The sequence below is a fragment of the Heteronotia binoei genome, chromosome 6 (genome assembly GCF_032191835.1).
Source record: "Heteronotia binoei isolate CCM8104 ecotype False Entrance Well chromosome 6, APGP_CSIRO_Hbin_v1, whole genome shotgun sequence".
NCBI lineage: Eukaryota > Metazoa > Chordata > Lepidosauria > Squamata > Gekkonidae > Heteronotia > Heteronotia binoei.
The window spans coordinates 134911053-134926912 of record NC_083228.1 but is presented as its reverse complement, the minus strand read 5'-3'; the positions used below and the strand labels follow the sequence as shown (position 1 = coordinate 134926912).

Genomic DNA, 15860 nt, shown 5'->3' with positions numbered 1-15860 from the left:
CTTGCAGGGGGTTTGGAGCCCAGAAGCAATTTTTTGGGGTGGGGTTTAGGGTTTAGGAAAGAGCACGACAAAATTTAGAGCAGGGGTGTCAAACTAATTGGTTATGAGGGACAGATCAGACATCAATGAGACTTTGTTGGGCCTTGTCGGGCCGGGCCATGTGTGTACCTATTTAAGATCAGGTAGCAGAGATATAAGCTTTATAAATGACACAGACAAGCATGACTAATTTTTTTTAAAACCCTTAAAATAAAACATGCTTAAAACATTAGCACTCGGTGGTCCTAAAGGTGCTTTCTTTGTATCTCTCCCATGGGATCCAGGGAAATGGGCAAAGGAAGCTCTGGCTCTTTCCTTCTCTCCCCAGGGGACCAGGAGGGGGAGGAGCCTCAACCATGATAGAATGATTAAGGGGCTGGAACACTTTCCCTATGAAGAAAGGTTAAAACACTTGGGGCTCTTTAGCTTGGAGAAACGTCGACTGCGGGGTGACATGATAGAGGTTTACAAGATTATGCATGGGATGGAGAAGGTAGAGAAAGAAGTCCTTTTCTCCCTTTCTCACAATACAAGAACTCGTGGGCATTCGATGAAATTGCTGAGCAGACAGGTTAAAACGGATAAAAGGAAGTACTTCTTCACCCAAAGGGTGATTAACATGTGGAATTCAATGCCACAGGAGGTGGTGGCGGCCACAAGCATAGCCACCTTCAAGAGGGGTTTAGATAAAAATATGGAGCAGAGGTCCATCAGTGGCTATTAGCCACAGTGTGTGTGTGTGTGTGTGTGTATATAAAATTTTCCCACTGTGTGACACAGGGTGTTGGACTGGATGGGCCATTGGCCTGATCTAACATGGCTTCTCTTATGTTCTTATATTAACCAATGGAGAAAATTGAGGTTTTGCTCTGTAGCTCCTGTGCAACTGAGCAAGCCTTGCAAAACAAGTTGAGATGCAGAAGGAAGCAAGAGAGAGGAGCAGACAAGAGCCAGTTGTTTGGGGGCCTGATAGGAACCCTCCGGGGGCCTGATTTGGCCCCCAGGCCGCATATTTGACACCGCTGATTAAGAGGTTCTGCAGAATGAGGCTTGCATGTGAGATTTTTTTTTTTGCTGCATTGCTAAGCTTTGATATGCCAACGGGTTTCAATTAAAATGCATGTTTTAAAAATTAAAAGACCCTCCGTGCCAACTACCAGCCAATTTCTCCCCCTGGTCCAGTTGTGAGAAGTCCAACTTAAAAGACGCCTTCCGGGGCTTTTGCTTTTTGAGGCGCAGGAAACAGATCCAGCCGCCGAATCCAGAGCGCAAGTCGGAACATCAACAATGCGTCACGTGGCTGGCAGTGGAGGCGTCATTCCTGGAAACGGGCACAGCTGCTTGGCAGGCGGTGTGCTCCAGAACAAGAAGCCATGTGTCCTCAACAGCCTCCGTCCTTCCCGGGTTACAGGCAGGAGTTGCAGAAGCCAAAAGCAGCGTGGGTGTTTTTGGCAGGGGTACAGATGCTCCCCCCACATGCTGGCACTGGTGGGCGGAAACAGGACAGGTCTTTTAGGAAGATCCAGGTGGGCAGCCGTGTTGGTCTGAAGCAGTAGAACAAAGCAGGAAGAAGAAGAGAAGCCATGTTGGATCAGGCCAATGGCCCATCCAGTCCAACACTCTGTGTCACACAGTGGCCAAAAAACCCCAAGTGCCAGCAAGAGGTCCACCAGTGGGGCTAGAAGCCCTTCCACTTTGCCCCCCCACCCCAAGCACCAAGAATACAGAGCATCTGTCACGACTCGGGGGTCTTACCAATTGCTGCCAGCGCTCTGGGTTAAAGGTTCCCCTTGAGAAGGCCCTGAATACCCTCTCAAGCCCTCCAGGCGTCCTGTAGCTTAGGCCAGATAATAGGCGTGATGACCAAGCAGAGTGAACAACAGCAACAGAAAGGTTTATTTCAGTACAATATAAATTAACAAGGTGCAATAAAATAGTAAAAAGGTGAAGGGAAAACAAACAAATGCCCTAGCATCTGAACTTACAGTCTCTACTGTCTCAGTCAGACCTAGCCTACTCACCCTTCCTCTGAGGGCAAGGGTTTCTTCCTGCCTCCTACAAAAAACATCTTCAGCTTTGCCTCCTAGGAAAACAACCCACCCTGCCTGGGCTTGGCTTTTATATATTCTCTTCCCCAGGCCCCACCCCTCTCTCGGCCTGTTTCCCTCCAAAACCCTTGCTACCCAATCAGAGGGATAGAGGGGATCCTGGGAAATGTAGGCTCTTCCCAGTACTCCTAAGCAGGCTTCCCTGGGGCCTGCAGGCCTCGCCAGGCCCCGGATCATGACAGCATCACTGCCCCAGACAGAGAGTTCCAACAATAAGCTGTGGCTAATAGCCACTGATGGACTTCTGTGCCATATGCTTATCCATTACCCTCTTGAAGCTGCCTATGCTTGTAGCCAGTAGCCACCACCTCCTCTTGTGGCAGAAGAAGATGATGATATTGGATTTATATCCCACCCTCCACTCCGAATTTCAGAATCTCAGAGCGGTTACAATCTCCTTTATCTTCCTCCCCCACAACAGACATCCTGTGTGGTGGGTGGGGCTGAGAGGGCTCTCACAGCAGCTGCCCTTTCAAGGACAACCTCTGCCAGAGCTATGGCTGACCCAAGGCCATTCCAGCAGGTGCAAGTGGAGGAGTGGGGAATCAAACCCGGTTCTCCCAGATAAGAGTCCGCTCACTTAACCACGACACCAAACTGGTTCTAGTCCAGTAGCACCTTTAAGATCAGCAAAGTTTTATTCAGAATGTAAGCTTTTGTATGCGTGCATACTTCTTCAGATGAGGGGATGGGGGTGCAGTGAGCAGAAGTACACATAGCTGGTGGGTTATTTATTTTATTTATTTATTTATTTATTCGGGATTTGTATCCCGCCCTTCCCAGGAGTGGCTCAGGGCGGCTTCCAACAATAACAATTTAACAATTTAAATATAAACAATTAAATACTTCACATTTAAACATTAAAACCAATACATTTCAATTCATAAAAACAATGCAGCTTAAAACCAATAACATCATTTTATATAAACAGATGGCAGGCCAGTTACGTCAAGTTCCATCCCGGCTAGGTGTAAGCTAGCCGGAAGAGGGTCGTCTTACAGGCCCTGCGGAATTGAGCCAAGTCCCGCAGGGCCCTCACCTCTTCCGGCAGCTGATTCCACCAAGTGGGGGCCATAACGGAAAAAGCCCTATCTCGAGTGACTTTCAGGCGGGCTTCTTTTGGCCCGGGGATAGAGAGGAGATTTTGTGTTCCTGACCTCAGTGCTCTCTGGGGAACGTATGGGGAGAGACGGTCCCTCAGGTAGGCAGGTCCCAGGCCATATAGGGCTTTAAAGGTAATAACCAGCACCTTGTACCGGACTCGATACATCACTGGAAGCCAGTGCAGAGTCCGAAGACCCGGCCGAATGTGTCCCCACTTTGGGAGACCCAATAACAGCCGGGCCGCGGCATTCTGCACCAGCTACAGCTTTCGAGTCCGGGACAGGGGCAGCCCCATGTAGAGGGCATTGCAGTAGTCCAACCTCGAGGTGACCGTAGCATGGATCACTGTTGCTAGGTCGTCGCGCTCCAGGAAGGGGGCCAGCTGCCTTGCCCGCCTAAGATGAAAAAATGCGGACTTGGCAGCGGCTGCTATCTGAGCCTCCATCTTTAAGGAAGGCTCCAACAGCACCCCCAAGCTCCTGACTCTGTCCACCGCCATCAGCGGCGCACCGTCAAAAGCTGGCAGGGGTTAGAGGATCAAATGGCAAAATAGTGCAATAAACAAACTGGAAGGCCATTTGGTCTGGACAACATTCGCGTGGGAAACCAATAGAAGGCGATAAAAGTTGCCTGCCAATTGCTCTTGCTACAAGTCTAGGTAAAACAAAAGGACATTGGATTTTATTTAGATTTATATTGGATTTATACTCTTAAGTCTCAGAGCGGTCTCAATCTCCCTTTACCCTCCCCCTCCCCCCCACAACAGACACCCTGTAAGGTAGGTGGGGCTGAAAGAGCTCTGACAAAAACCGCCCTTTCAAGGACAACTCCTACGAGAGCTATGGCTGGCCCAAGGCCATTCCAGCAGCTGCAAGTGGAGGAGTGAGGAATCAAACCCGGTTCTCTCAGATAAGAGTCCGTGCACTTAACCACACCAAACTGGCTCTCCTATGTACTTCCCAGTGATTTTCTTGCCCGCCTAATCCACTTCCCAACATGCAACATACACTATAAGCATCGTTCTATATATGCATCAGGTCTTTTAGGAGATGCTGCTGACTTGCTTCCCTGAGCCATAGATCAAGCGCTGCAGTAACAGCCCAGAAGTCATGGAAGAGGCTCTCTTAGGAGTCCTGCAGGATTCTTTCGGCACCCTCTTTGACGTGCGGCATGGGATGCTACGCTGAAACCCTCCTAAACAAAGGGTGGGCAAAACCAGTCGGACTGCAAATTAGAGCCTGACAAAATTTATGGCAGGAGATGAGCTGTCCTGATGAGCTGTCCAATAAATCTAAATCTAATTTCTGATTCACGAAAGAAGCTCTTACCCTGCCACAAATTCTGACGAAGTGAGCAGTGACTCACGGAAGCTCACACCCTGCCACTAGTATTCATAGAATCATAAAGTTGGAAAGGACCTCCAGAGTCATCTAGTCCAACCCCCTGCACAATGCAGGAAACTCACAAATACCTCCCCCTAAATTCACAGGATCCTCATTGCTGTCAGATGAAACATCTAGCCTCTGTTTAAAAACCTCCAAGAAAGGAGCCCACCACCTCCCAAGGAAGCCTGTTCCACTGAGGAATCTCTCTAACGGTCAGGAAGTTCTTCCTAATGTTGAGCCGGAAACTCTTGAATTAATTTCATTGAAATCTGCCTCTGTTCCTGAGGACTAGAAGGTAGCAAATGTCACCCCCATCTTTAAAAAGGGTTCCAGAGAAGATCCGGGAAGCCAATCAGTCTGACTTCAATACTGGGAAAGTTGGTAGAAACCATTATCAAAGACAGAATGAATATGCACATTGATGAACACAAGTTATTGAGGAAGACTCAGCATGGGTTCTGTAAGGGAAGATCTTGCCTCACTAACCTGTTACAGTTCTTTGAGGGGGTGAACAAACGTGGACAAAGGGGACCCAATAGATGTTGCTTACCTTGACTTCCAAAAAGCTTTTGATAAAGTTCCTCATCAAAGGCTCCTTAGTAAGCTCGAGAGTCATGGAGTAAAAGGACAAGTCCTCTTGTGGATCAAAAACTGGCTAATTAATAGGAAACAGAGAGTGAGTATAAATGGGCAATCTTCGCAGTGGAGGACGGTAAGCAGTGGGGTGCCGCAGGGCTCAGTACAGGGTCCCATGCTCTTTAACTTGTTCATTAATGATTTGGAGTTGGGGCTCTTTAGCGTGGAGAAACGTCGACTGCGGGGTGACATGAGAGAGGTTTACAAGATTATGCATGGGATGGAGAAAGTAGAGAAAAAAGTCCTTTTCTCCCTTTCTCACAATACAAGAACTCGTGGGCATTCAATGAAATTGCTGAGCAGTCGGGTTAAAACAGATAAAAGGAAGTCCTTCTTCATCCAAAGGGTGATTAACATGTGGAATTCACTGCTGCAGGAGGTGGTGGCGGCTACAAGCATAGCCACCTTCAAGAGGGGATTGGATAAAAATATGGAGCAGAGGTCCATCAGTGGCTATTAACCACAGCGTATTGTTGGAACTCATGCAAAGTATGACGATTGCAGGCAATCGCAACCTGATTTGTCACTTCCGGGCAAAGCCTGCCGGCATTGGCCAGCTCGCAGTGATGTGGGCGATTCTCTGATCCTCGTGCAGGAGTCGCAATGCTCACGAGATTCCTTCACCACCACCCCCCAGCAGGTCTGCAAACATAAAGATGGCGTCAAAGTCAGCTTAAGAGCATACGATAGCTGACATTCTGAATATTACTTAGCTTGTGTTAAAGGTGCATTCGTCTAGCGCTTTGTTCTATTGCTTCATACTAACACGGCTGCCCACTTGGATCAAGCAGAAGAAGATGAAGATAGAAGATATTGGATTTATATCCCGCCCTCCACTCCACTCCACTCCCTCCACTCCGAAGAGTCTCAGAGTGGCTCACAATCTCCTTTACCTTCCTCCCCCACAACAGACACCCTGTGAGGTGGGTGGGGCTGGAGAGAGCTCTCACAGCAGCTGCCCTTTCAAGGACAACCTCTGCCAGAGCTGTGGCTGACCCAAGGCCATGCTAGCAGGTGCAAGTGGAGGAGTGGGGAATCAAACCCGGTTCTCCCAGATAAGAGTCCGCACACTTAACCACTACACCAAACTGGCTCTCCTACACCAAACTGGCTCTCAACCCTTATCGATGATAAAATGTTGCATTAAACGGATGGCGGAATTTCGCTGTTGTGAAATCTCGATTTTGTTGGGTTTCTGATGCAATTTCACTTCCTGTTGTCATGAGTTAGTTATATGCATGCTGGTGTTTAGCCAGTGAGTAGGTAGAGCCAATAAGAATGTGTGCACGTACTTCCCGCTAAGGCTAGGTGTCAATATACATAGTGACCATTCAGGGAGAGCCCTAATAGGCTAATACATATATTTGGGTGGTGGTCTGAGGGAAACCATTTGGTCGGTTTTATAGCCCTTTGTGTTAAGCCCTTGGATCTCCATGCAGTTGAAGTTAGGACTCCAGAGCGACGAGATGTAGTCTAGAAGTTAGAAAGGATATTAAATCCTTCTTTGTTTTGAAGTTAGAAAGGATATTGAATCCTTCTTTGAGAACCAGTTTGGTGTAGTGGTTAAGTGTGCGGACTCTTATCTGGGAGAACCAGGTTTGATTCCCCACTCCTCCACTTGCACCTGCTGGAATGGCCTTGGGTCAGCCAGAGCTCTTGCAGAGTTGTCCTTGAAAGGGCAGCTGCTGTGAGAGCCCTCTCCAGTCCCACCCACCTCACAGGGTGTCTGTTGTAGGGGGGGGAGAAGATATAGGAGATTGTAAGCTGCTCTGAGTCTCTGATTCAGGGAGAAGGGCGGGATATAAATCTGCAATTCTTCTTCTTCTTCCTTGTTTTCTAGTAATCCCTGTCATACCTTTTTCCTCATTAGTAAAGTAAACTACTTTTATTCTTAAGCTAAACCATGTGCCTGGCTGCTTTGTGGTTCTCTCCACGTTACTCTGCTAAAGGTATATGTAAACCCCAACAGATTTAACGTAATCAATGTAGTCAATGCCCCCCCCAAAAAAGGCGGGCACATGTCGTAGGTGGATGGTTGCTTCAGACCAATACGACTGCCCACTTGGATCAACCCTCATGCACGCTAACGTATCATTTAATGGATGCGGATTTTGTTGTAACGCAATCAAGTTAAATGCCCCCCCCCCCCCCAAAAAGGCGGGCGCAAGTGGATGGTTGATTTAGACCAACACGACTGCCCACTTGGATCAACCCTCATGCATGCTAACATGTATTATTTAATGGATGCGATTAAATGGATTGCGGAATTTTGTTGTAATGCAATCCAGTTAAATGACAAAAAAAATGGCGGGGAGAGAACATGTCGGAAGTCATATGTAACGCAGTGCTAGGTTCTACGGCTGATGACTTTGCGTGAGACGTCAAAGGGAGAGGGAGTGGGAGGGCTAACAGGCACTGGTGGGTAACGCCCCCAAAAGCTGTCGCTGCGGAACTGGATGATTTTCCCACTGAAAGTTCTGCGGATTGGATCTGCAGGTTTTCGGAAAGTCCGCAAAAATGAGCATCGAGATACCGCGCGGTGGAAACTGTAAAGCCGCGGATCAGAATGAGGATGTGGAGTAACGTGCGAAATCCAACAAATGAACCTGAGAAAAATGGGATGCCACCTCGGTTTAAACGCTAGTGCAAAATTGGTCTCTGTCTGGGGCAGTGATGCTCTGTATTCTTGGTACTTGGGGGGCGGGGTTGCAAAGTGGAAGGGCTTCTAGCCCCACTTGTGAACCTCCTGATGGCACTTTGGGTTTTTTTTTTTTTACCACTGTGTGACACAGAGTGTTGGACTGGATGGGCCATTGGCCTGATCCAACAAGGTTTCTCTTACGTTCTTATGTTGTAACCCGCTGGTTCTGGTCCGGCCTTCTGGGGCCACAGAAAACAATTCCACACCATCGTCTATGACAGCTCTTCAAGTACTTGAAGATGGTGATCATATCACCTCTCAGGTGCCTCTTCTCCAGGCTAAAAATGCCCAGCTCCTTCAACCTTTCCTCATAGGACTTGGTCTCCAGACCCCTCGCCATCTTCGTCACCCTCCTCTGGACCCATTCCAGCTTATCTATATCCTTCTTAAAATGTGGTGTCCAAAACTGAACACAATACTCCACGTGAGGTCTTACACAAGCAGAGCAAAGCAATACCATCAGTTCATGTGATCTGGACACTATACTTCTGTCGATATAGCCCAAAATTGCATTTGCCTTTTTAGCCACCGCATCACACTGTTGACTCATGTTCAGCGTATGATCCACTAAGACTCCTAGATCCTTTTTGCACAGACTACTGCTAAGACAAGTCTCCCCCATCCTATAACCATGCATTGGATTTTTCCTACCTAAATGCAGAACTTTACATTTATCCCTTTTAAAATTCATTTTATTGGCTTTAGCCCAGTTTTCTATTGCTAGTCTTGAAAGTGCTACTGGACTCTTACTCTTTTCTTTACTGCTACAGACAGACTAATACAGTGGCCCATCTTCATCACATTCCAAATTGGTTCTTTTTATTATTCATAAACCTTTAATATGGGACCTTCTGCAGGTAAAGGTACCCCCTGTGCAAGCACCAGTCGTTTCTGTCTCTGGAGTAATGTTGCATAATGATGTTTTCATGGCAGACTTTTTTACGGGGCGGTTTGCCATTGCCTTCCTTAGTCATCTACACTTTCCCCCCAGCAAGCTGGGTACTCATTTAACCGACCTCGGAAGGATGGAAAGCTGAGTCAACCTTGAGCCAGCTGCCTGAACCCAGCTTCTGCCAGGATCGAACTCAGGTTGTGAGCAGAGCTTGGACTCCTTCTGCAGGTACTAGCCTACAAACTATACATGTGGCCTTCTCCGTTGTGGCCCCTCTCACCTTATGGAATGGCCTGTTTTGTATTTACAGCTTGTATTTTGTATTTGTATTTACAGCTTGTATTTACCACTGATTTACTGCTATTGGAGAGCCAGTTTGGTGTAGTGGTTAAGTGTGCGGACTCTTATCTGGGAGAACCGGGTTTGATTCCCCACTCCTCCACTTGTACCTGCTGGAATGGCCTTGGGTCAGCCATAGCTCTGGCAGAGGTTGTCCTTGAAAGGGCAGCTGCTGTGAGAGCCCTCTCCAGCCCCACCCACCTCACAAGGTGTCTGTTGTGGGGGAGGAAGGTAAAGGAGATTGTGAGCCGCTCTGAGACTCTTCGGAGTGGAGGGCGGGATATAAATCCAATATCTTCATCTACCTCACAGGGTGTCTGTTGTGGGGGAGGAAGGTAAAGGAGATTGTGAGCCGCTCTGAGACTCTTCGGAGTGGAGGGCGGGATATAAATCCAATATCTTCATCTACCTCACAGGGTGTCTGTTGTGGGGGAGGAAGGTAAAGGAGATTGTGAGCCGCTCTGAGACTCTTCGGAGTGGAGGGCGGGATATAAATCCAATATCTTCATCTACCTCACAGGGTGTCTGTTGTGGGGGAGGAAGGTAAAGGAGATTGTGAGCCGCTCTGAGACTCTTCGGAGTGGAGGGCGGGATATAAATCCAATTTCATCATCATCATCATCATCATCATCATCATCATCTTCTTCTTCTTCTTCTTCTTCTTCTTCTTCTTCTTCTTCTTCTTCTTCTTCTTCTTCTTCTTCTTCTTCTTCACAGATTTTACCAACTTCTATAATCCAATCTTAGCTATAATCGCCCAGTTAGAAGGGCTGTCATAAAAAGGATGGTGTGAAGTTGTTTTCTGTGGCCCCAGAAGGTCGGAAGAGAACCAGTGGGTTGAAATTAAATCAGAAGAGTTTCCGGCTCAACATTAGGAAGAACTTCCTGACAGTTAGAATGGTTCCTCAGTGGAACAGGCTTCCTCGGGATGTGGTGGGTTCTCCTTCTTCATTGTAGGCTTTTGAACAGAGGCTAGATGGCCATCTGATAGCAATACTGATTCTGTGAATTTAGGCAAATCGTGAACGGGATGATTTCGCATGGTGCTTCCCACCTAGACGGGTAGGGGAACATGGACAGGTAATCTTTTAAAACACAAAACAAAACGGGAAGGATTTAATAATTTGACACGGGCTTTATCCTTTTCTCAGGTAGCCAATGAGGTTAGTAAAATTATTAGAAGACATTGGCACCTTGTTGAAGAGATCCCAGGTTGGCAGAAACCACCTGCTATTGGTTACAAATGTACCAGGAACCTCAGAGATATTTTAATGCCTTCGGATTTAATTAGGAAACGAAGGAATGATGACATGTTACAAGGGATGTCAATTTTGTTTGCAAATAACTTTCCTCATCTTCAAACGGGGTCCAAAATCATACTAAGACAACATACCTCATGTTCTACTCAACGGGCTATTTATGCGATTACCTGTCCATGTTCCCCTACCCGGGTCTACGTGGGAAGCACCCTGCGAATGGTAAAGACACGTGTATTGGAACACAGACCGAGATTGAAGAATTCTGTAGCTGATTCCTGAAGATTTGTTGTCTTAGAAAAAATACCAGTAGGTGATGAAAAACATGTGGATATTGGCAAACTTTTATTGCAAAAAGAAATGTGCTGGATTTTCCATTTAAAAACACTTGAACTTTTAGGGCTCAATAATAATTGGGATCTGTTACGTTTCCTATAAAAAAAGATGGTTGTGTCAGGTTAGGGTTGCCAATTCCAATTCAAGAAATAGCTGGGGACTTTGGGGGTGGAGCCAGGAGACACTGGGGGTGGAGCCAGGAGCAAGGCTGTGACAAGCACAATTGAACTCCAAAGGGAGTTCTGGCCATCACATTTAAAGGGACCACACACCTTTTCAATGCCTTCCTTCCATAGGAAATAATGAAGGATAGGAGCACTTTCTTCTGGGGCTCATAGAATTGGACCCCCTGGTCCAATCTTTTTGAAACTTGGGGGGTACTTTGGGGTGAAGCACTGGATGCTATACTGAAAATTTGGTGCCTCTAGCTCAAATCACAGCCCCCCCCCCAGATACCTGTGGATCAATTCTCCATTATTTTTTATGGGAATAAGTCTCCATAGGGAATAATAGAGCTCCCAGCAGACATTTCCCTCCCCTCCCCCCGCTTTCTGATGACCCTGAAGTGGGGGGAGGGCCTCCAAACCAGGGATCCCCTGCCCCCACCTGGGGATTGGCAACCCTATGTCAGGTTGGGCAGTACTTAAGACACTTTAAGTGTGTGGTGTGTATCAATGTAATACACCTGCGGGGTTTCTATATAGTAAGTACTCTTGTAGAATGTATTAGAAAAATTATTCTTGGAAGTGTAAGAGGGAAGCGTTGTATGAGTGGAAGATAAATTGTATTGATTGTATGTTTTCATAGTCTTTATTTTTTATGTAATGTTGCAACCTTGGGTGTATTTTATAATAAGAAAACTATTTTGTATTTCAGGGGTGGCCAACGGTAGCTCTCCAGATTTCTTTGCCTACAACTCCCATCAGCCCCAGCCATTGGTCATGCTGGCTGAGGCTGATGGGAGTTGTAGGCAAAAAAAACATCTGGAGAGCTACCATTGGCCACCCTTGTCGTATTTTGTTATAGGAACAAGCTGCGGCTTAGATAAAGCTTGCAGCGAAACAGGGAAGTAGACCGGTTTGACCTGTCACTTTGCATTTTGGGGGGTGCTGTGATGTGTTGAAGCGGTTCCACTCACAGTCATCCCTGATGAATTTACGATGCACATGATGGATTGAATTTCCACACCTCTTTGTTGACTCAAGTCACATTGATTGAATAAATGAAGATACCGGAGACATCCCCCTACAAACCCCAGAGAGCGCTGAGGTCAGTGGGAAAGAACCAGCTGGACATCCCTGCGCCGAGGAAGGCCAAATTGAAGAACACACAGGAACGGGCCTTCTCTATCGCAGCTCCGCACCTGTGGAATCAACTTCCGGATGAAGTGCCGGCCCTGCGGAGTCTTGAGCAATTCCGCAGGGCCTGCAAGACTATTCTTTTTAAGATGGCCTTCGCTGAATGCCGATTTAATGATAGACTCGCTGCTGCTGTATTCCGCCATCAATTTATTCAAAACCTGAAATTCAGCACCATAAATGTTAATTTCAATTGGAATGTTGATTTAAACGATGGTTTTATAATGTAGCATTTATTGACTTATATGATGCTATTGTATTGTATTGAACTAATATGTTGTGAGCCGCCCTGAGCCTGCTTTGGCGGGGAGGGCGGGATATAAATAAAAAGTATTATTATTATTATTGAACTGTTTATTGAGTTGTACATCTTTAAGTGCTCATTTTACTCCAGGAGTCTTCTGCACACAATGCTTTTCGCTTGTTCCCCAGCCCCACCTGGGAACTGGCGGCAACCCTAAGGCAGAGAGGGGCAGGATTCCTCATTCCAGGTACCACCTTCGATATCACAATGACCCCACCCCCACCCCCAACATTGTATAAACTTTACAGAATGCAGAGAAAAGAAAAAGGCCTAGGTTTTGCCCTCATAGGGCTGCGAAGCCCCCAGTCTGAGCAGGGCTTCCCCTGCCCAGGAAGTTCCCAACCCTCCGGCCCACATTGGGCCAGTGAGAGGAACCTCCCCCTACATTGCTGGCACAATGACATCACCCGAAAGTGATGTCGTTGTGCTGGCCACTCTAGGCGTTTCCGGGGGGAAAAATCTATGGTTTTCCCGGATGCTCTAGCCATTTGGGAGGGAAAACTCTATGGTACAAATGTCTAGTGCAATAACTCTATGGTACAAATGCCTAGAGTGGCCGCGCGCTGGAGAACGCGGGAGACTTGGCAACCCTACGCCCTTGGCCGTGCAAAATTTGGGAAGGGCTTGGTAGGACGGGAAGGGCTGGAACGGTTCAAGAATGCAACACCACACACCCCTCCCTGGGGAAAAATAACCCTTGCCTCTGTCCTATAAATGGCGTGCAATTCACAAAGCTAACAAAGGGTGCAGGACGGGCCCTTCCCAAAGCAATAGCATCGAGGAACAAACTGTTCTATGACAGTTGTAAACCATGGCCTACTTGACTGGTGCCAGTAAGAGCTAATCTGGAAGCAATGAGAAAAGCAGTGTGGTGTAGTGGTGAGTGGGGCAAACTCAGTGTGGGGAGATTAAGCATCACTGGGGCTTTTTTTTTTTTGTAGCAGGAACTCACTTGCACATTAGGCCACGCCCTCCTGATGTAGCCAATCCTCCAAGAGCTTACAGGGCTCTTCGTACAGGGCCTACTGTCAGGTCCAAATGGATTGGCTACATCAGGGGGTGTGTGGCCTAATGTGCAAATGAGCTCCTGCTACGAAAAAAGCCCTTGGCGTAAATGTTAAACCTCCACTGGGTCACAAAGCTGGTTGGTACTGTTGCCGTCTTGCGGGTGCAGGCAAGCAACAAAGAGATTCACGGAAAGGAAACAGAACGGCCAAGAATAAACCTTGAAAATCGTCGCGAAACAATCCGCAGTACAAATAATAACCAAAAGTTTTGTATGCTCGTAGAAATCTCAGTCAAGTTCTAATCCGATATCACAAAAAATGCAATGCTAAATATGAATTCCCCCAAGTTCATTAATGTGCTTGTGCCAGGATTTCAGTATAGGCCATCCATTTCCAAGTGGAATCGATAGGACGTCTCAGGAAACCACCTCCACGAAGTTTGGCAGCTTTCTGATCCGTTTCAAGACCTTCTTCAAGGCGGGGGGGGGGGGGGTTGGCTGTCATTCTACAAATTCTTTTCATTCCCAGCCACTTAAATACAGTCAACAATCATCACAAGCGCAATTTTTCAGAGAAGCAGAGCTTGAATTCAGCAGGAGCTGACAGGAGCACAGCTCCTGAACCTCCAGGGTCTGTGTGCATTGGTGAGTTCTCTCTCACACACAAACACACATATATATGAATTCAACCTGGAAATACCCAGGTAGGGCAATAGAGTGATTTTCAGATAGGTGAAATGTAATGAATATTAATGACTCCCTGTTGGCCAGTGTGGAAGAAGGAGGAGAAGGAGGGAGAGGAGATTGGATTTATACCCCACCCTTTGCTAGCCAAAGGAGTCTCAGAGCAGCTTACAAATCTCCTTTCCCTTCCCCTCCCCACAACAGACACCCTGTGAGCAATGTTCCCTTTAAGCTGCAGAGTCTCGTGAGCAAAAATTCTACTTTGTGAGCGACTGGCATTAAAGTTGTGAGCGACTGCATCGATTAGTGTGCTCTGGGCCATTCTTCCTGAGCGAAGACAAAAATGTGTGAGCTGGAGGTTAAAAATCTGTCACCTGCCTCACGCTAACTCAGCTTAGAGGGAACACCGCCTGTGAGGGGCGTGGGGGGTGGGGCTGAGAGAGCTCTCCCAGAACTGCTCTTGAGCAGAACAACTCTGTGAGAACTTGTGGCTGATTGGAGGTTACACCAGCAGCTGCAAGTGCAGGAGTGGGGAATCAAACCCGGTTCTCCCAGATAAAAGTCTGCGCACTTAACCACTACACCAAACTGACTCTTGAGACAAGTTGCTGGACTAGATGGACCACTAGTCTGAGCCAGCAGGGCTCTTACGTTCTTATGAAGGCTTTTGTCAAGTCTCCCATGCTAACAATAATGGATCCTTTGTATTTCCAAACGGATTCCTTTCTTGCAGATAGGATAGGACATCACGGATGGATCAGTGAGAAGATTAAGAAACAAAAGCAAGGGGAAGGATTATATAGATGGGGAACAGCCGTTAACGAACGGTGGTAACTTTTCAAACCTAAAGGTTAAGGGGTTACAATAACATCTACCGCTCACTACAAAACTTCTACAAAGCAATTCTACAGACAGTCTGGGCAACTGATAAGGGCCCTGAGAAAACGCAGAGGAGGGTTATAACTTCGACACTTCGCATTCTTCTGTAGACATAATACAGAGAGGGTCAATAAAACCTGAGCAATCACACAGGAGTTGTAAACCAGGATGAAAGGAAGGGGGGGGGGGTTGACAGCTTTGACCTGTGCTTTATGTAATCACTTAAATAAGCGATCAGTCATAATTCCAGGAGATCTCCAGCTCCCATCTGGAGGTTGGCAATCTTAGAAAGCAGGGTGGTTGCTAGCTAGAAATGGTAACTGGGGGTAAGGTTGCCAGCTCCCTCTTGCCATCAGCAGGGGATGGAGGGGTAGGATTGCCAGATCGTGGTTATTGATTATCACACTTCTATCCCACATGAGCCCTGTGGCATAGAGTGGTAAAGTGGGGGGAATGGTGGCTCAGTGGTAGAGCATCTGCTTCGTAAGCAGAGGGTCCCAGGTTCAATCCCCGGCATCTCCAACTCAAAAGGGTCCAGGCAAGTAGGCATGAAAAACCTCAGCCTGAGACCCCGGAGAGCTGCTGCCAGTCTGAGTAGACAAGACTGACTTTGATGGACCTTTGAGGGTCTGATTCAGTAGAAGGCAGCTTCATAGGTTCATATGGATTTAGGGGAGGGACGGTGGCTCAGTGGTAGAGCATCTGCTTGGGAAGCAGAAGGTCTCAGGTTCAATCCCCGGCATCCCCAACTAAAAGGGTCCAGGCAAATAGGTGTGAAAAACCTCAGCTTGAGACCCTGGAGAGCCGCTGCCAGTCTGAGTAGACAATACTGA

General features: G+C 47.3%; 1 non-coding gene across 1 annotated transcript; it reads left to right on the top strand.

Moving 5' to 3' along the window:
- Window positions 1-15476: 15476 nt before the first annotated feature.
- TRNAT-CGU (transfer RNA threonine (anticodon CGU)) lies at window positions 15477-15549 on the top strand. Its single transcript has one exon. It is a non-coding gene; the product is annotated as a tRNA-Thr (tRNA).
- Window positions 15550-15860: the final 311 nt, after the last annotated feature.